The sequence below is a fragment of the Delphinapterus leucas genome, chromosome 18, assembly GCF_059928025.1.
Source record: "Delphinapterus leucas isolate spDelLeu-1000000601 "Yukka" chromosome 18, BTC_Dleu_Yukka2, whole genome shotgun sequence".
Lineage (NCBI taxonomy): Eukaryota > Metazoa > Chordata > Mammalia > Artiodactyla > Monodontidae > Delphinapterus > Delphinapterus leucas.
The window spans coordinates 43,271,830-43,293,889 of NC_143146.1; the positions used below are offsets into that span (position 1 = coordinate 43,271,830).

Genomic DNA, 22,060 nt, shown 5'->3' on the forward strand with positions numbered 1-22,060 from the left:
TAAGCAAAACTTGTTACTTTCTCACTAATTTACTACCCCAAGCCCAAATTTCTTTCTCCTGTCAATTCTTCACAAATTTATTGCTCTTTGTCTAAAAGGTATAAAAGTTGCCTGCTTTGGTTACTTCTTTGAATCTCATATTTTTTTATGGGGTTCCTATACAAATGTAATTAAGTTTTGTTTTTCTTCTGCTAATCTGTTTATGTCAATTTAGTTACTAAACCAGCCAAAGAGCCTAGAAGGGAAGAAGGGAAATATTTTCTGCCCCTATATGACTTGGAATAATTCATAAAAGTATTTAGTTTGTAAATTTTACAAATAAATAAATAGACAGTTGGACTTAAATTTAGAATTTTTATATTATTATTGTTTATGAAGTTGCCAGAAGAGTCAAACAAATTGATGTATGTGAAAACAGGTTTTCAAATGCCAAACTACTATAAACATTTAAAATATTTTTACTGTTGTTATTAACAATATCTACTTTTTATCTGGAATTCAAAATATGTTAATATAATAATTGCAGCTAATTTCATTAATGACTAACCACATATTCTTAAAATTTTACATATATCAATTTGTTCAAACTTCAAAGTAAAGCTATGAGGATATACTATTATTATTACCATTTACTGATAAAAAAACAATGAAAATATTAATCAAATTTCCCATTCAATTACTGGCACTTGAGGTTTCTTATTGCTTTCAGTCTCAAATTTTAAATTTCTTTATCATAAATCTATTCAAAATCAATTATTGGAAAGACAATAATCAGAGTGAAAACACATGCATATCATCAATTTTCCCACACAGTAAATGGATTATTGAAGATGGGCATAGAACCACAAAACCCTTTTAAAATGTAATACGTGAAGTCATTCACATTCTACTGTCCATGTTGTAGTGTGACAACTGTAGAAAAACAGTTTTAAAAAATTGCTAACATGATAGCCAGACACAGTAAGAATAACAATTGAAAAGGTTAGGTCACCGTAAAATGTCCAAATCACATCATAACCTCACATTTTCACTTCCAAATTATTTTTATCTAGCGAGGTGGAAATAGAGATTCAAACTGCATAACCTTTTATCCAACATCATTGATGTGCTAGGGAGAAGGCTTAAGTAACTTAATTTTTCTCAGGAAACCTGATGTTGATATTTGGCAGCTTCTAATCTGGCTGGGTGCCTTGACGTGAATTGCAAGTTCTCTGGGCTCCTTTTGAGAGGAGTTTGAGGAGGATGAAAGCAGATGCAGACAAATGCTGATGGAGCCCAGAAGCCAAATAGCGTGAGGCTCTTCACTACAACAGGAGTAAATTTGGCAACCTCATGCTGTTTTAAGGAAGAAAGGTAATTTTCTGTAAAGTAATTAGGTAGTCACTTAACTCAAACAAACCATTGCAGTGATTGTATTTTGTTTTTATAATTTTGGAAATGTTCTTTGAATGTAAGTTAAAATTAAGTCATTGTTTTTACTTATTATTTTGATTGTCATTTTTGTTTTATTTTGTTTTTTAAGACAATACTGGAAATTTAAAGTTGAAAGCAATACTTAAATTGGAATGTATCCTAATTGATCTCCACAGTTGAGGTCAACCTTGATCTTTTCAAACAAATATAACAAAATAAAAGGCTGTTGTTGCCTGATCTGGCAACTTTAAATCTTATTTCCAAGTTTCCTGATTTTCTGGCTATTGCCCTAAGCTTCTTAGGTTTCCATTATTTATCTTTAACCCCTTACTGTTACAGAACTGGAGGTTTTCATTCCTCTTCTTGCACGATATTCTTCCATCAACAGTTTTCCCCAATGGTAAGTTGCTATTCAATTGTTACTTCTTGGGGATTGGGAGGAACATTTCTTTTTCACATTCACTGGAATTTTCTCAATTCATGTACTTTATGACCTCTCTACACCACTTTACTCATTCCTCCTTGGGCAGGTGAGTGATCTATCTCAAATTTGTACAGATAATCACCACTCATTACCCACAGAAAGTACCTATTATTAATCGATTTCCTGAAAAGTTCATATTTTCCAAGAACCTGTCCCTCCTTGGGACATTTGCAGATTTGAGCCCTTACTTTACAGAGACCTTAAACTTTGATATATCCTTTATCTATTCTAAAATATAAAACAAAAATCATTTAAGGAAGTGATTAAGGCTACCCATATGTATAGGATGTATGGCACTGGGCCTTGGATTTCAGTTTGTGAGCAAAGTATTTTAAACCTAAGAGATGCTATCCAGGTGATATTTTTACAGAGGAACACTTGGCCTTTTAGTCATGAAACCTGTGCAAGATGTTCAAGCCAGTTCTGTGGTGATTGCAAGGACTTGAGCAAAGACAACACCTTAAGGAAAAATGCCTAGGTCTCAGAAGAAGTGCTGGACCTCTCTAGACTTGGCAAAGTCACTGGGATCTCAGAAAAAAGCTCAAAAGGGACTACTTCAGACGCTGCAGTACTCTGCAAGACAGAACTCATGGGGCTTAATAGTCAGAAGAACCCCATGACTGAGGTCTGATAAGTAAAGTCTGGCTGCTGGGAGGTTAACAAGCAAAAGGCACAGAGATCTCAAGGCTACCCTCTGCAAAGGCTACATTACTTATGATCCTTGCAAGCTAACAACTGTTCTTTTTTGTGTGTGTGTGGTACACTGGCCTCTCACTGTTGTGGCCTCTCCCGTTGCAGAGCACAGCCTCCGGAAGCGCAGGCTCAGCGGCCATGGCTCACGGGCCCAGCCACTCCACGGCATGTGGGATTTTCCCAGGCTGGAGCACGAACCCGTGTCCCCTCCATTGGCAGGTGGACTCTCAACCACTGCGCCACCAGGGAAGCCCACAACTGTTCTTTTAGTTGATGCAGGTAGCTTCAGCATGCATGTTTTCATTGCTTACTTCACAAGTTCAGCATTTCCTAAGTAGGCATAAATGAAGCACAGGTTCAGTTTTAGGCAAAATATCACCTTACCTCTTTAAAATTCTTTTAGAAACTGATTTATAGAGTATTTGCTGCTTTTATATGATTTGTCAGCTGAATTTTGTGTGTACTTTACCACACTAGAGAAGTTCTAGCTTTGAATTGTTAATACCAAGCTTGTATTAGTAAAAATAGATTAGCAGCCCCCAATATTTTTTTGTATTACAGATCAAGGAGAAAACCACAAATAGGGTATACCCTGCATATTCCAGGTAGTGCAAAAACCATAGAGAGTCAAGTTGATTCTGAGCTGGTTAACTTCATATAAGAAAGAAACTGAGAAGGCAGGATCAAGATGACAGAGAAGGAAGTTCCTGAGCTCATGTCCTCCCACAGACACACCCAAACTACAGCTACATATGAAACAACTCTTTCTGAGGACAAACTGAAGACCAGCAGAACAGCTCTTCTACAATTAAGGGTATAAAGGGAAAACGTCGAGATGGGTAAGTGGGGCAGAGATGCAATTTTGTCAGGATTCACACCCCTTAGTGTGGTGACCTATAAATGGGAGGGAATGTCATAAACTTGGAGGTCTCCCCTAAGAAACAAGGGGTTCAAACCTCATACTGGACACTCCAGCCATAGGATCAAGCACCAGAAAAATGAAACTCTATAATTTGCTTTGAAAACCAGTGGAACTTATGACCAGGAAAGCCTGAGGACTGCTGGAAACCAAGACTCTGCTCATAAAAGGTTCACACACAAACTCACTCAGTCTCAGGACAGAGGCAGTAGAATAAAAAGCACCTGGCACTCTAGCTGGACTGCCAAGACTGCCTCAGCAGCTCCCTGGCCCATGCCCAGATCCAGTTCCAGCTATTGCAGCAAGGTCACCACCAAAGCCACTGGGTGCAGACAGTCTGCATATGGATGCTGCAACACAAGATCATGCCTTCAAGACCAGGAGAAGTAAGTGTTTTGCCTAAGTAACAGAAACAAATACAGAATGTCAAACAAAATAAGACAAAGGAAATTGTTTCAAATGAATGAAAAAGATACCCCCCCAAAAAAAATCCCTAATGAATTGGTGATAAGTTATTTACCTGATAAAACTTCAAAGCGACAGTCACATAGAATCTCACAGAATTTGGTAGAAGAATGGTGGAACACAGTGAGAACTTCAGCAAAGAGTTAGAAAATATAATATTTAAAAAAATGATATGTAAAGAATACAATAACTAAAATAAAAAATCCACTATAAGGAATCTAAAGCAGATTATATAATACAAAACAATACATATGCAATCTTGGAGATAGAATAGTGGAAATCACTCAATCAGAATGCAAAAAGAGAAAATCATTTTAAAAAATGAGGACCACTTAAGGGATTTCTGGAACAACATCAGACATATTAACATTTACATTATAGGGGGTCTCACAAGGAGAAGAGAAAGAGAAAAGGGCAGAAAATGTATTTGAATAAATAATAGCTGAAAACTTCCCTATCCTAGGGAAGGAAACAGATTTTCAAGCCCAGGAAGCCCAGAAAGTTCCAAACAAAATTTACTCAAAGAGATCGACATGAATATTTATCATAATTAAAATGGAAAAATTAGAGATAAAGAGAGAATTTTAAAGGCAGCAAGAGAAAAACAAGTCACACACAAGGGAATCCTTGTAAGGTCATCAGCTGATTTTTCAGCAGAAACTTTGCAGGCCAAAAGGAAGTGGCATGACATATTTAAAGTGCTAAAAACAACAACAACAACAACTAAGTGTACTTTACCCAGTAAAGTTATTATTCAGAATCGAAGAAGAAGTAACAGGTTTCCCAGACAAGAAAAATCTAAAAGAGTTTTAGTCATTAGTTCACCATGACTAAAACAGCTTTACAAGAAATGTTAAATGGTTGGCTTTAAGTGAAGAAGAAAATACCATAACTCATAATAAAAATACAAATACTAAAATAAAAATATAAAAGAAAATATTTCACTGGTAAAGGCAAATATATAGTAAAGACAGTGGATCAACCATTTAAAAAGCTAGTATGAAGGTTAAAAAACAAAACACATAAAATGAACTAGAGCCACAGTAATTAGTTAAGGAATACAAAAAATAAAAAGATGTAAAATATCTCATCAAAAACATAAAACATGGGAGAGGGAATAAAGAGAAAGTAGTCCAAACATAACATTAAAGAAAACCATCAAACCACAAGAGAAGAGACTAAAAGAAGAAGAAAGGAATAGTGAAGAATTACAAAAACAACCAGAAAACAATTAACAAAATGGCAATAAGCACATACTTCTCAATAATTACTTTAAATGTCAATGGAGTAAATTCTCCAGTCAAAAGGCATATAGTGGCTGAATTTACAAAAAACAAGACCCATCTACAAGCCACCTACAAGGCATTCACTTCAGAGCTAAAGACACACACAGACTGAAAGTGAAATGATAGAAAAAGATATTCCATGCAAATAGAAATGCAAAGAAATCTGGGGTAGCAATACTCATATCAGACAAAATAAACTTTAAACAAAGACTACAACCAAAAAAAAGAAGGGCATTACCTAATGATAAAGAGGTCAATCCCAGAAGAGGTTAGAACTTTTATAAATATTAATGCACCCAACATAGGAGCACTTAAACATATATAGCAAACATTAACAGACATAAAGGAAGAAATAAACAGTAAGGCAATAACAGTAGGGACTTTAAAAATCCACTTACATAATGGATAGATCATCCAGAAAGATAATCAATATGGAAACTTTGGTCTTTAGTGACACATTAGAGCAGATATATCTAATAGATATCATCAGAAAGTTTCATCCCAAAACAGCAGAATACACATTTTCTTTAAGTGCACTTATTACATTCTGCAGGATTGATCACATGCTAGACTACAAAACAAGTTTCAATAAATTTAAGAAGATTGAAATCATATCAAGCATCTTTTACAACCACAATGGTATGAAACTAGAAATCAATTCCAGAAAGAAAACTGGAAAAAACACAAACACATGGAGACTAAACAACATGTTACTAAACAACCAATGGGTCAATGAAGAAATCAAAGAGAAACAAAACAAAACAAAACAAAAAAACCTTGAGACAAAAATGGAAACACAACGTTCCAAAACCTATGGGATATTGGAAAACATTTCTAAAATGGAAGTTTGTAGTGATACAGGCTTACCTCAAGAAACAAGAAAAATATCAAATAGACAACCTAAATTTACTTGTAAGGGATTAGAAATAGAAGAGCAATCAAAGCCCAAAGTTAACAGAAAGAAATGATTAACATCAGAACAGAAATAAAATAGAAACTAAAGTACAACAGAAAAGATCAATGAAACTAACAGTTGATTCTTTGGAAAGATAAACAAAATGACAAACCTTTAGCCAGACTTACTAAAAACAGAAAAAAAAAAAAAAAGGAAAAAAAAACAAGAGAGAGAGGGCCTAAATGAAAGAAGAGATATTATAACCAATAGCAAGCAAACATAAGAGACTGCTATGGCTAGTTATATACCAACAACTTCTACAACCTAGAAGAAATGAATAATGCCCTAGAAATATACAATTGGCCAAGGCTGAATTAGGAAGAAATGGAATATCTGAGCAGACAAGTTACTAGTAATGAAATTGAATCAGTAATCAAAAACATGCCAACAAAGTAGAGCGCCAGAGAGTTTTAGAGGGAAATTCTACCAAACATTAAAAGAAGAGTTAATACACAGCACCCTCAAACTAGTCCAAGAAAATGAAAACGTTTCATTCTATGAAGCAAACATTACCCTGATATCAAAACCAGAGAAAAACACTACAAAAAAAGAAAAACACAGGCCAATAATCCTGAAGAATATAAAAGCAAAAATCCACAACAAAAATATTAGCCAACCAAATTCAAAAAATAAAAAGTGGAACTACCATATGATCTAGCAATTCTACTCTGGGTTTTATCCAAAGAAAACAAGAACACTAAATCAAAAAGATATATTCACCCCCATGTTCGTAGCAGCATTATTTACAGTAGCCAAGGAGGCAAACTAAGTGTCCATCAATAGATGAATGGGTTAAGAAAATATGGTATAAATATACAACAGAATACTACTCAGCCATAATAAAAAGAATAAAATCTTGCCATTTCAACAACATGGATGGACCTAGAGAGTATTCTGCTAAGCTAAATAAGTCAGACCAAGAAAGACAAATACTTAATGTTTTCACTTATATGTGGAATCCGAAAACAAAGCAAACAAACAAATACAACAGAAAGGAAACAGACTCCTAGATACAGAGAAAAAACTAGTGGTTGTCACAGTGGAGGAGAGTAGGGGGATGGGGAAAATATGTGAAGGGGATTTAGAAGTACAAACTACCACTTACAAAATAAATAAGCCTCTGGGCTGTAATGTACCTCACAGGGAAAATATGCAATAATATTGTGATAACTTTGTATGGTGTCTAATATATAAAAATATGGAATCACTGTTGTATACCTGAAACTGACATAGTATTGTAAGTCAACTATACTTCAATCGAAAGAAGAAAGAAAATTTTCTTTCTATTTGAAAGAAGAAAGAAATTCTTTCTATTTGAAAGAAGAATCAAATAGAAAGATCTTTCTATTTGAAAGAAAGAAGGAAGGAAAGAAAGAAAGAAAGAGAGAAAGAAAGAAAGAAAGAAAGAAAGAAAGAAAGAAAGAAAGAAAGAAAGAAAAAGAAAGAAAGAAACTTCCTTAATAGGCAGATTTCTTAAACAGTTTAATAAAAGGAAAGAGAAGAAACAGCCACTGTTGTGCATAATTGAAAACACCTACTCACAGGGGAATGTAATTTCTGGGTTCCTAGCTAGATCCCAAATGAATATAGAACTGGTTGTCAGAATCCAGGGACCCAAAGAGAAATAAAAATAAGGTTGTGCAAAACAGTAATGTAGTATGGTGAAAATCAACCTGTTGATGGTCAGTTTCTTCCTATGGATCTAATTTCAAAGGTCAATTTTTTTTTAAGTCTCAATAAACAGTTTTATATGCAATTTCCGCAAACATATTTTCATTTGCTATAAAACAGCAAACAGCTTGGGATGGAAAAGACAGAAATATGCACAGAGGAAAGAAAATAGTCTTAAATAAATACTGGCTTGCAAAAAAGAAATGGGAGCCTGTACTGAAATATGTTTCTTATTGTTTTAAAATGCAATAAATTTCTCCTGACAATAATTTGGTTCAAGGTTAAAACAAATTCCCATTGTGTCCTAAAAAAGGTGTAATTTCAGACTTTTGAAGATGAATGGCTGCTTTTGCTTAGATATTGATCATTAGCCATGCAATTCTGGCTGGACTAGGTTACTTAGACTTTGTAGTTGTACTGAAAGAAATTGCATTAATATTATTCTTTGAAAGTTAAGCAAAGATGTCTGAAGAAAAAGATATATTAAAAAGTAAGTGGAAAGCAAATACAATTTTCATTATAAGGAAAAAAATATTTTCAGAAAAGATCTTCCTTGGGACAGGGACTTAAAGTGAAACATGCCATAATATATTATATTTGAATAATTATGACTTGTAATAGAATTTGACTCTACACCCCAAAAGTCCAAAGCATTTTAGGTTAATGAGTCAAATATCGATAGGATCCAATAAAACAGTAAGTCCCATTGTACCAATTCTATACCAGAGCAGAGTAATAGCATTATATATATATATATATACATTGCTGTGTGTGTGTGTGTGTGTGTGTGTGTGTGTGTGTGTGTATGTTACTAGGGCAGATAGCACAAGTGGATGCCCATTTTACTTATAGAAATTAGAATGCGGCCATGTATTCATTAAACTTTTACTGTACACCCTCAAAGGTCAATTTTTTCAGAACTTAAACAGAGAAGAATGATTCTTTCATTAGTTTGCTAGACCTGCCATAAAAAGAGTACCCCTAAGGAACTTAAACAAAAACATATTTTCTCACTGTTCTGGAGGCTAGAAGTTTAAGATTAAGGTGTCAGCAGGATTAATTTCTTCTGATACTTGGGGATGGCCGTCTTTTCCTTTTGTCCTTAGATGGCCTTCCCTCTGTGCTTGTATCCAAACTTCCTCTTCTTACAAGGACACCAGTTATATTGGATTAGGGACCACCCTAATGACCTCATTTTAATTTATAATAGTTACCTATTTATAGACTTTAACTCCAAATACATTAACATTCTGAATTACTGGAGGTTAGGATTTCAACATATGAATTTGGGGGGATACAACCCAGAGCATAATGATACTATTGGGAATGGTATGTCAAAAATCTCAATAATACCACATTAGTCATGCTTGATTCCTGCTTGTCTTTTGCTTTCCTTATGCTATTTTCCCAATCTCAGGAGCTCAAATAACTTGTGGAATATAATATTTAAGATTGAAGTTATAACTTCACCCTTCACACCCAAGTGTCTCTGGATTTGTGGTCCTGGCATTCCTGTGGCTGCTCCCTCAAAAGTCCTGATTTTACTTTAGATAAGAGTCATTTAGGCTGATTTAGAGCAGAGACAGCTCATTCTCTAAAAGGACTTTTAAGGTCATAGAACTGGAAAGTGACAAGAGCCAGGGCCAGACTACACTAGTTTAAATGTTAAGATATTTAATTCTAGAATACTGACTTTGTAAACACCACAATTTTTTATGTGGTGTTTTATTTTTTATAAAATGTTTTATGCAATCAATATGTGCCAAGCCTTCAACAAAAAAGCACAGAAAATAAATCATGTTAACTAAAAAATGGTGTTAGGTGACTCCTGACTAGCTGCAAGAAATTTCCTGAGGATGTGATTTTGAATCTTTACTATATTAGCTCTACCCAATAATCTGCAATTATATGGGCGCTATTCTTACATTACTAAATAGAGCATGCCACTAGTCAACAAGTTAAAAGAAATTAAAAGTCTGAAAGCAGATTATTCATCTACAAATCAATAAACAGATATTTAGAAAAAAAGCTTAGAAAGCTTGAAAACTTTCCATTCTAAAATGATGTTATTAAACATGACATCTGTTTTCCTTTAATCAAGTCTTTATCTTCTAATATTACTAATAAATAAATAGGGAGTCACTTTCTTCGTTTCCCTTTCTTCTATTTATTTTTTTTTGAATTATAATCAAAGGCAAGACTGACTTGAAGTTTATGATTTATCTGAAGAGATCAGAAATAACGTATTTGACCAAGAATTTTAGAAAATCCTGAAACAGCAAATTTTGTGAAAGGAGCAACAATGCCAGTGATATTTGATACAGATGTAAAGACATGTTAGAAAGCTCTTTTCACTATAAGTAAAATGCAAAATAAAAATAATAATGATGATGATGATGGTGGTGGTGGTGACTCACACTTATCATGGGCCACACAAACTTCCAAGTACCTTACACGTAGTTCAATTCATTGTATCCACATACGAAAACAATCAGGTATTCTTCATTATGCGGTTGACGAAACGAAGAGAGAAAAAGTTACCTTACCCAAGATAACACTGCTATTAAGTGGTAGACTTCTATAAAAACATCAAACACACACATACATCAATGTATGTGTGAACATTTTCTCCTGTTGCTTTTTACATTAATATTTTGAGTAAATCATACATACATAAAAAGCACACAAATCATGTGGGTAGCTCTATGAAATATCAAACAATAAGCAAACTCTAGGAATACACACCTAGAAGTAAAAATTGAACACTACTAGCATGCCATCATTAGCACACCCCTACCTCTAAGAAATTCTCTTTACTTTGACTTTTAATATCATACATTATCACATGATTTTGCATTTTAAATAAAATCATGTGAGATATATTGTTTATTCCACTTGACTGTTGTTTGTGAGATTTCTCAGTTTTGTCCCATGTAACAAGAGTCCATGAATTTGTACATCTGTTTCTGAGCTTCCTATTCTGTCCCATTGGTTTACTTGTCTATCCTTGAATTCATACAATGCTTTTTGATTTACTATAGCTTTTTAGAAAGTTGATCTTCTTTTTAAGATTGTCATTGCTTTTCCTGGCATTTAAATAGAAATATGAGAATCAACTTTTCATTTTACACACACGGGCTTATACAAACTGCTGGGATTATTTTTCCAGAGAATTCATTGAATATATAAATCAATTTGATGAAGCTTAACATCTTTCCAATATTGAAACTTCCAGTCATAAACATGGTCTACTCTTCCTGTTATTTGTAGCTCAGTAATTTCTCTCAATAATGTTTATATTTTTATTTTTTATTTATATTTTATAAATGTTTATATTTTTCTATATAGAGGTCTTGCATAAATTCATTTCTAGATGCTTTTGCTGCCAATGTAAATAATATATAATTATAAAATTCCTTTTCCAATCATTAGTTGAATATATGTAAATAAAGCTGATTTCAGATTGACCTTATATCCAATAAGCTTACTAAATCATATTCAATTTTAATAGGTTAGCTGTAGTTTAACTATTTTATTATAATAATTTAACATTTTCTCAGAAATGTTTGAAATATTACTTGCAAATCCTGAGAGCCTTGTTTTTTTCTAATCCTTACATACTTTCTTATCTTGTAATAGTAAAAATTCCAGGAAAATGAAGAATGAAAGTGATGATAGCTGACATCTTTATATACTTGTGACCTATTTGTATTTTATCATCTGGTATGTTTCTGCAGGTTTTTCTTAATATTTATAATTGAATTAAAGAAGTTCTTTTCTGCTCTTACTGTGCGAAAAAGTTGTTGGTGATGGTATTGTTAGTTTTGTTTTGGTTTTAATGATGAAAGTGTGTTGATTTTTGTTTTATAAAATGCTTTTTCTGAATCTTCTGAATTTACTTTTCTCATCTTGGCAGGAGATGAAAGTTTTCTCCTTTGTTCTTAACAGAACAAATTAATGTAGTGAATTACATTAATTGATTTCCCAATGTTAACTCAATCTTGTGTTCATGAATTAAATTCAGTTTGGTTAAATGGATGACACATTATGCATTTTATGTATTGTTGTACTTGATGTACTAATCTTTTGTTTAGGATTTTTGCATCTGTGTTTATGAGATACTTCTGACTATAGTTTTTCTTTCTTGTAATATCCTTGCCAGGGTTTTATGTAAAGTAATGTGGTCTCAAAACAACAAGTTCTTTTTTTTTTTCTCTCATCTGAAAGAGTTCATAGAAATATTAATATTCTTTCTTTCTTAAATATTTAAAAGAAGCTATAGATGAAACCATCTGGGCCTGTAGATTAAGGGAAAGTTTTAAATTATAAACTCACTTTATTCAATAGATCAAGGGCAACAGAGACTTTCTTCTTGCTTCCCAGTTTGTCCTTAAGTCTCAAGAATTGCAACATTCTAACACAGAATGTTCCAATGTCTTTGGAACTCTTTCTGAATCTTCAGCTACCATGGTAGCAGTAGTAAAACAACTAGACTAGAAACACTAGTATAAAGAAGAAGCTGGTACATAGTTACATAAAATACTTTCTCAATTAAATTATAGATGAAGCTGATCAAATGGATATTTCACTCTCATAAAGCTAAAACAAAGAAATTGAAAATTTTCACATAGATTCTCTTAATTTTACATTAACTCTCATTCCATGCCATTATAATTTTTTTTACTATTTTATTAAGTTAGAGAGTTATGACTGTGTGAGAAAAATACTTTTTCAGTCTTATTAAACAGATATAATGTAAATAGCTGGTAAGAAATCTGGCACAGTGAATAAACTGGCAAATCTTTATGAAGGTGAGTGGTTTGGGATTATACATATTATTATATATTCTATTTTCAAGTTTATACCTTAAGCCAATTATAAATTTATAAGTATAAATAGTTAAAATATTGTGACATCTATTTAATATAGTAATATTTAAATGTTTTAATATTTCACCAAAAGTTTACATTTTAAAAAATTATAAAAATACTCTTGTTTTATATTCTAACAGTGGACATATATTGGGTAATCTAAAAATTTACCTTATATAGGATTACTGGAATTAAAATGTGTCCAGTGTTATTTCCTTAGTATAATTTACAAATTTACCTAGTACTGATTATTGAGTATATTATTGTTTCAGTGATCTTAAAATCATTTAAAGTATTTTCACCTTTAATTGTACAGTGTTTACTAGTACTGGTTAATTCCTAGGTTATGATAATTAGAAGTTATTTTGCTTATAACAAAAATCAGTCTTATAAATTAATTTTAATAATTTAGATGAAAGCAAGGACTAAATACATATTCACTAATAGTATAGACAGGTATCTAATATGACCTTACTTTTTAATTATATTTTTTTCTTAAAAAACATACCAAAAACCAGCCAAACACTATGTATAGCACCCATTATATCATTAGAGTCAACAGCATATGACATCACTATTGATGACATAAAATCTTGATAAGTTGTTTTCTAGTACTAAGAGGAATCAGGCTTGCAGGGAATTCAGAGACGACAGAAATGTGTGTGAGTATTTGTTTAAATTTGTAATATTACTACTAAATGCCTAGGTAAATATGGTAAAAATTATAGTGTATAACTTCTTTAAAAAATATTTTCTAGTTCTCACAAAGCAAGACAATTTTTAAAAAAATAGATGGTATTTTTCCACACCAATAGCAGATGATTTAATTAAAATAATGAATATATTAGTGAAAGATTAATAGTTGATTATACATAGTTTAGCTCAGAGTTTAGCTTAGTTTAACACATAACAATTCAACACATTAACTTTTATCTGGCATCTAGATTCAATATGTAATCTAGAATTATTATTGTGTAATTTTTGTGTTGAGATTTAAACTTATTCAGTTTTTTTATATCAACCTAATAGTTAATTTGCTGACTTCTCTTCATAAATTCACTTTTTTTTCCCCTGCAGTGAGCCTCGCTGAGCCTTCTTAGATCCCTGCTGGATTTACTATTTGTGCAAGTCAACCAACAGCCAATTCTATACAAACACATTCTCAACAAATCTAGGACCTTTTTTATTCCAAATATCATTAGTTCACCTTTGGTTGAACCCAGCGCACCAGGAGTTTATATACTCTTCTCAGATAAAACACTAAGAAACAATGGTTGTCTCTGAATTTAAAAGATGGAAGACACTGCATTTGTTTTCCTCTTGTACCCAAGATCAAAACAAGCTCAAACATGGATCTCAGGAGGTGGGAAAAAAACCTTCAGAGAGACAATAAGGTGTTCAGGGCTGAGAACAAGGCTCTCAGAAAAGAAAACAAGTCCCTCTGGGGAGAAAACAAAGCCCTTCGAGGAGAAAACAAAGCTTTCCAAATGGGCAATCAGTTAATCCGGGGGGAGAACCAGTCCCTGAGACAGCGAAACCAGCTGCTCTGTACGTTTAAAAGTGTGATTTTAGAAAACCAAAAACCACCTGGGGAAAAAAGTCAACACCTGGGGAATAAAGTTGAACACAGAAAGTAAGTCTTATTGGCAACAGAATCGAGCCCTGGAAATTCAGATCAAGGCTCTCAGGGAACAGGAGAAAGCCTTCAGAACGAGGCAAAAACCCTTCAAGAAGAAATAAGTTCTCTACGTGAGGAGATCAGTGCCCTACAGCATCATCAGGAGTGTGCGATTAGGATGGAGCAACAGGCCCTGATGGAAGAAGGACTTGCACTGGAGATGGAAGAACAATCTCTGTGGAAGGAGGAACAGGCCCTTCGTGATGAGAGCAAGGCTCTGAGAGAGGAGAACAGTGTTTTTCAAGAGGAGGGAAAGGCCCTTCTGGAGGAAGCGAAGGTCCTGGAGGAGTGGAACAAGATTCTTCAGGAGAAAGACAGCAAACATGCTGGCTGGAAAAATGCACAATTAAAAAGTAAAGCAGGAGAAGTGTGACTTGAAGATGTAACCAGCAAACCATGAGTATCATTGACATTCCAGAAAAAAAAAAAAATTCAAACTTTTGAAGGTGAAATACTATTAGTGGTGTTGGAGTAGGAAGCTTGGAAATGTACAGAATCTGGTCCTGGAAACCAAATAAAGTCCTGAAAAGTTGGAAAAAAAAAAGTTTCTTTAGGTTTACTTAAATTGTACAGCACTATTGGTGGTAAATATTATTTTAGAATGGAAAAGATGTGTTACTCAAAACGTGACACTGAATGGACCAGCTAGGTTTGCCCTTTAGTTTCAGAGACATTGGGTGAATATTGTAAGAAATCAACATCACAAAGGAAAACTTGTCTTAAAACCTGCTCTTAGAATTATGAAAAATATAGTGAAATATAAAATTTTGCATCCTTCCCATGTATTGTGAAAAAAAAATGTTTCGTAGAAGAATATTCTGCTTTATGCTTATTCCAATAATCTAATTGAGGAGGCCAATAAAATACTAAGAAGAATTTTTAAAATATGTGAGTGTTCACAGACTTCCCACTATTATTTCTCTGTTATTTTCTTCCTTTTGCTTGCTGGGAGGGTGCCATGCTCTCTAATAAATGTATTAATGAGAGAAAAGGGACTGAGAGAACAAACTCATAATAGGGCTGGTAGAGTTTGGAATGTGAATCTGTGGGATGGTCCCTATTCAGTGGAAATTGGGGGAGAAAGAAATGGATTTTTCAGATGTGTTAATGTTGACAAGTGATCTAATTGAATGCTCTTTTTAAAAAATAATTCTGCAAAAACTAAGTCACATGGACTTATGGATTTATTAGAGTACATAGATATTTGCAGAACACTAGGTTACAAACTGCTACAGTGTACCTTATTTTTCATCATCGTAGATTTTGAACATTTAATACAGTATAAACATTTAATGGATTTTATTGAAATTATAGCTCATTCTGATTCTTGTCTAGTGTTATGTAATAGGAATATAAGAAAAGTATAGGAAGAAAAGAGTTTCCTTTTCCCTAGATACTGCCACATCTGCAAAAAGTCAACATACACTTATTAAACACCTTTAATTAGCATTCTCCTAAGCAATACAGATACATTTAAATATAAAAAGTGAAATGAGACACGTTCCCTGATTTTAAGGATTCCACAACCTGTGAAGAAAGATAAAGATTATTCCTTAAGAGAGGTTATCTATCTGCCTGATAAACAGATCACTAACCACTGTTCTTTGGAAATTATACAGCCACCATTTAAATAAAAAAAATCAGCCTTGCAGAATATTAAAAAGCAATGTTTGTAGACAGTGTTCAACTGACTTGTAGTCAATTGGGACAGGGAGGAAATGCAAAGCCTTTATCATTGTTTTTATCTCAAAACATGTGGAAAAAACCTGCAGGAAGGAGAATATCCAGCTTGGTGTTCTAGGGATTTGTGGTATGCTGCTTTATTGTCTATACACGAATTCTGATATGTTATTGTGCACTGAAAATAGTCCTTACTCCGAAAACTCCCTACTGTAGTGTTTAGGAAAAATAAACTATTTTACTCTTTGGTGATGAGGTCAGGAAGGGCAGTGCCCATGGAAGGGTACAGTTTTCAGTGACCCTTCTCTGTGAGGAAGCTGTCATTATTGCCTCATAGTTCAATCAGCAGGAATTCAGGTTAAACTGAAGACACACTGATCAGAATTTCAGTCTCTCCTGTTTGAATTCATATGCTAAGCTGAAGATTGGCACTGCTACAAAGAAATTTTGGTTACTATTTATAGCACACTCTGCAAGTGAGAAAATATATAATTAAGGAATGGGTTAAAACAATTTATGTTGATATCACTCTTCATAATGTCTATGATCTTTCACCTTCACAGACTAATCAAAAATTGGATATATTTAAGTGTACATTTAAAAGTTTTCATATTGTTAGATATCAATTGAAATTATATGTCAAACAGAGGAAATATTTTGAATGAAAAAAAAAATGGAGGCATTTTGATGCTCACAACGCAGGAACTTTAGTGTATGTGAACTTTGTTTCTTTGTTCATTTCTAGGTCTTTCCTCATAGTTTCCAGAAAAGGTGGTCACCTAAAGGTCATCTGAAAGCCTAATGCTCCCACCAGGATTTCCCTTAATCCAGGCCAGCAAACAATAATTAGCTGCAGCACAGAAGAGTTGCATGGATGTTCCAAATATCTTCTTAGGGATGAGAGACTGTTTATCTTTAAGAGACTATCAAGTTTCAACCCATGTGCTAGACTCTATTTATTTAAGGGCACAAATCCCAGGCTCCCAGGCCCATCTTTCCTCACTTTGAGTTATATTCCATTATGCTCTATATATCCTCTAATATATCCCGATTCTACATCATTCCCCACCCTCCTGAACATTTTATCGAACGTCCTATATCTTTAACCTCTTTTCTGAAAGTTCATTTTGTCTCCTTAACCCAGATAGACTTCAGTGATACTGCCCTCTTTAGTACAGCTCTCAGGTGAAGATTTTTAGGCACCAGCAAAGATAGAGATAGTGTAGGTTTCCTCATTTCTCACTGTACTTCCAAAACTTTTATCTTGTTTCCTCTTATAAAAGATTTAGTTTCAATGAAGCACGTGATATGAGATACTACTTTCAATCCTATGTAGTACTTCATATTCAGATTTCTTATTGGCTCTGGTTCAGATATTAAGACCTTTGGAATCTGGCTCATAGTACTCCTCCTGCTTTTACTCTTCTGTATAACCTCAAATTGCACATAGATGATTAGTCCAGAAATGTACCACTCAGTCCTTTGGATCTTCTTATCCACCAAAACCATTTCCCCCATATCATGTCAGTTTCCATCCCCATTATTGTACCTTAAAATCTTTGATTTGCAAATACGTTGATTCAGAAATCTGAACTGTCCAACTTTCTGAATACACTCTCTATACTCCTCTTATTTGCCTGTTTACCCAACTCATGTAGAAATCCAACTCATAACTCCATCCACCTTATTTCACTACTATTACCCCTCACATTCTCACTTCTGTTGTTATTCAGCATAGATTCCGGTTCATTACAATACCCTTGAGAATGCTCTTTACTTTTTTTTTTAAATACAAATTTATTGGAGTGTAATTGCTTCACAGTACTGTGTTAGTTTCTGTTGTACAACAAAGTGAATCAGCCACATACATACATATACATATATCCCCATATCCCCTCCCTCTTGAGCCTCCCTCCCACCCTCCCTATCCCACCCCTCTAGGTTGTCACAAAGCACTGAGCTGATCTCCCTGTGCTATGCAGCTGCTTTCCACTAGCTATTTTACATTTGGTAGTGTGTATAATGTGTATAATGCTACTCTCACTTAGCCCCAGCTTCCCTCTCCCTCCCCGCATGTTCTCAAGTCCATTCTCTATGTCTACGTCTTTATTCCTGCCCTGCCACTAGGTTCATCTGTACCATTTTTTTTGTTTGTTTTTTAGATTCCATATATATGTGTTAGCATACGGTATTTGTTTAAACTCACTCTCCAGTGCACTGACCTGAAAAATTTCCAGCACAGATTCCCTGTAACTATGTGTCTTTTCCCAACTATACCTTGTCTATTTCCTTATTTATTTCCTTGTGTTCCCGAGCACTTGAACATAGAGGTATTTCTATTATTAACAAAGAGGTAACACTATATACATAAAATATCTAAATATTTACATATATTAACTCACTTCACCTTTGTAAACAACCTACTTACTCTCAGTATCCTAATTTTACAGATGAGGAAAGAGAAACACAAGAAAATATTCCTGTTTCTAAGATCACATATAGGATTTTTGAGATAAAAGATTTGAACTCACGTGGTCCGACTCCAGACTCTGTCCTCTCAGCCTCTACTGGATATTAGCACTATAAAATCACCCAAATGCAAATGAAAACAACACTGCCCAGCAATCCTACCATTTTTCCTGCTTTCCAATGTAACAGATTTTAATGTCTCCTTTCTCCACTTCATTCCTTCCTATTAAAAGGAAAATAGATTTATCACAGGTTAATCCTTCCATATTTGCTTAGAATTTTATCTTGTGTATTCCTCTGAAGGAATTTATTCTGATCTGCATTCTCTAACATTTAACATTCTCGAGTCTTTTGTCTTTTAGTCATTCTAGTGTATATGAAGCTATATCTCACTGTGGCTTAAATTAATACAAATTAGTATTTCCTTGATGATTAATGAGGTTGAGCATATTTTCATGTGTATACTGGTTATTAACATATCTTTCCTTGTGAAGTATTTTTTCAATTTTGTTTATTTTTTCTTGGTGGTTTTCTTATTGAATTTTAAAAGTTATTTATACATTCAAGACACAGGTACTTTTAGAGTCATGAGTATTGCAAATATTTTGTCCCATTTATGGTTTGCCTTTTGATTTTTCAACAGTGAGACATAAGAAGATGAGAAGTCTTTGAATATAAAGTCCAATTTATCTATTCTTTCATTTAGTGGTGTATTATATTAACATCTATTGTCTCATTAGCATTATTTGTTCTCATTTTGAGCCATATATTTTTGCCTAGGAATATGGATTCATGGTAACACATTCAACCAGACTCTAATATAAAGTGTTTGCATGCATATGTATAAACTTTGTGACTATGACTCTATGGCTATTGTAGAGTGGAATACTAGGGAACACTAAAGTCTATGTACATATTATCTCATAGAGGAATTATTAATGAAAATATATCTTTTTTAAGGAGAAACACTCAATAAACATTAACTCACAGAAAGGGAATCTGGAAATATTCCAGAGATAGTCCTCTAGAACTAGGTAATTGCTGTGCCATTTAGCTGATATGATAAGCCCTTCAGTTCACTGTAGTCCCTGTAATATACCTAACTTAGTTCTGTACCATGTCCACATAAATAATTTTTATTATTAATCCCTGTAGGTCTTTTGATTGTCAGAAGAACTAAGAGAGTATATATATATATATATATAACTATATCATTTGAAGAAAGTGAAACAAGATATTCAAGGACTCAGGGGTGCTGGAGCCCACTCACAGAGGCTGCTCACAATTAGCTCAAAGAGATGATTGCATACACCTCTTCCCAACGCTGCATTCATGGCATCACATTGGTATCTTGAACTATGTATACTCCAAATTAGAGCTTTTTTGTTTTTTTTGGTAGCACCAGTTGTTAAATATTTACCTAGCTACCACAAGTCAAGGTACCTGAAAGTTAAAACAATGAAATCTAGAAGTTTTATAATCATTTATATTTGTGTTCTAAATAAATTAGAAAATATTGTCCAACAAATTTCAGATATTTATAGCATTATTTATCTTTCAAAGAAATTTCACAAGATATTAATGATCTGCAATTTTTTGGTCATGATTCACATTTTCAACAGAAAAAATAAAGGCATAATTGAAACAATGAAGCAAGATATTTTCCCTCTAAAACACTATTATCATTATTTTATTTTTATTAATATATATTGAAAGTACTTACATAATTAACAATCATGTATTAATATTTCATTGTTCTTTAAAAATAGAATTAGTATATGATTTTCTATATGGGGAATGAAAAGCATGAAAATAACAGAAAAATTACACAAATTCAAGAGCAAATTGAGAGTAGATAAGAAGTTATTTTATGCTCAGGATACTATACCTTATGTTAAGGGACTGTAAGAGATCAGACAGCAGTCCCAAGAAAATGGTTCATTAGAGGTCTCCAAAGGGAAATCACAGCACAGTTAGGGATGCTAGGAAGATATTAGAGCTGTCTGAAATTATAGATTTTGTACCAAAGGAGCTGTGATAAACTAAATTACATTCATAGTGAAAAGTCAGAAACACACAAAATTGGATCAACAAAGAAGAAAGTATTTTATGGTTGTTTGCTAAATAAAAACAACACAAAATGATTCATATCATTTTGATATTTATATTGTTTTTTAAATTAAATAAAGAGAGAATAGTTTAGCTCCACCATATTAAAATAGGATATCTGGTATTATTCCTGATTCTGTTCCAACCTTTAATTTTTAAACTCTAAAATCCCTGAATATATCTTTGAGGCAGTAACATTACATCAATATTGATGTATTTTTCACCTCCCCAAGATATCTAGAACCATTCAGTTTATAGACACTATCACTGTTATCACTGCATAGTGAACAATGTAATGTCTCTGATAAAATTTATCAAAACATTTCTGATTTAGGCTGATTAGAATATAAAACTAGAGATAAAATTTGAATCTGCAACACATGATGCCATAACAGATGAGACACAAAAAGACAAATTATTTCTATAAGCACTAGGAATTAAATTTCCCAAGTGTGATAGTTTGCAAAAAATTTTATTTTGTCCCTGCTCCTGATGTTATACCAATTGTTCTTGTACACTGAATCTGGGGTAAACCACCTGACTTGCTTTGGCTAAGGAGATGTGATCAGCTGACTCAAGCAGAACCTCAAGAAAACACTTGCCTATTTCTACTTCTGTACTACTATTCCTACTACTGCCGACAGAGCATTCCTGGGCTAGTTTGCTCTAAGGTAAGAGACACGTTGAGCAGTCATCTATCGAAGACCAACAGACATCTGACCATAGGCATGTATATGAACCCATCCTAGACCAGAAAAACAATCCAGAAGAGCTAAATCTAATTACTAACCCACAGTCCTACAAGCCAAATAAGTGCTTATTCATTTTAGTCACTGATGCTGAGCTTGTTACACAGTATGATTGAAGCAATGAAGAGAATAAGTATCTGATAAACCACATTTTTTTCTTTCTTCTCTGTTATTTCATGATTTTTATTTGTTTGAAAATTCTGGTATTTAAAAAAAATTAAAAGTATTTTCAGTTAAACAATGACATTTTATGTTCTGTTGTGTACATTTATAATAGTAATAAAATAAATTTACTTATAGACATAAATGAATTATTTTAAATAAATACATTTTATTAAATCATTAGCAAAATATTGTGGTTAACTGATAATTGCAGTGGTAACTAATACAGTTTAAAACATTGATAGATTATTAAATTTATATGAAAGAATAAATAATCATGTTATTAGTAAATAATGAAATTTCAAAAAAATGTATATTAATTACTTTAAACTGAAGGCAAGGTGATATGTATTAATAAATGCAAATAGTTTATAGCAAAAGCATAGAAAAATACATCTAAATTATTCTGCTCTTCTCTATTCACCCTATGAAAAATTCTGACAAATGTCATCTGAA

At 33.1% G+C, this 22,060-nt stretch overlaps 1 pseudogene; it reads left to right on the forward strand.

Moving 5' to 3' along the window:
* The first annotated feature begins 13,941 nt into the window (after window positions 1-13,941).
* On the forward strand, window positions 13,942-16,255 carry LOC149746845 (uncharacterized; annotated as a pseudogene).
* Window positions 16,256-22,060: the final 5,805 nt, after the last annotated feature.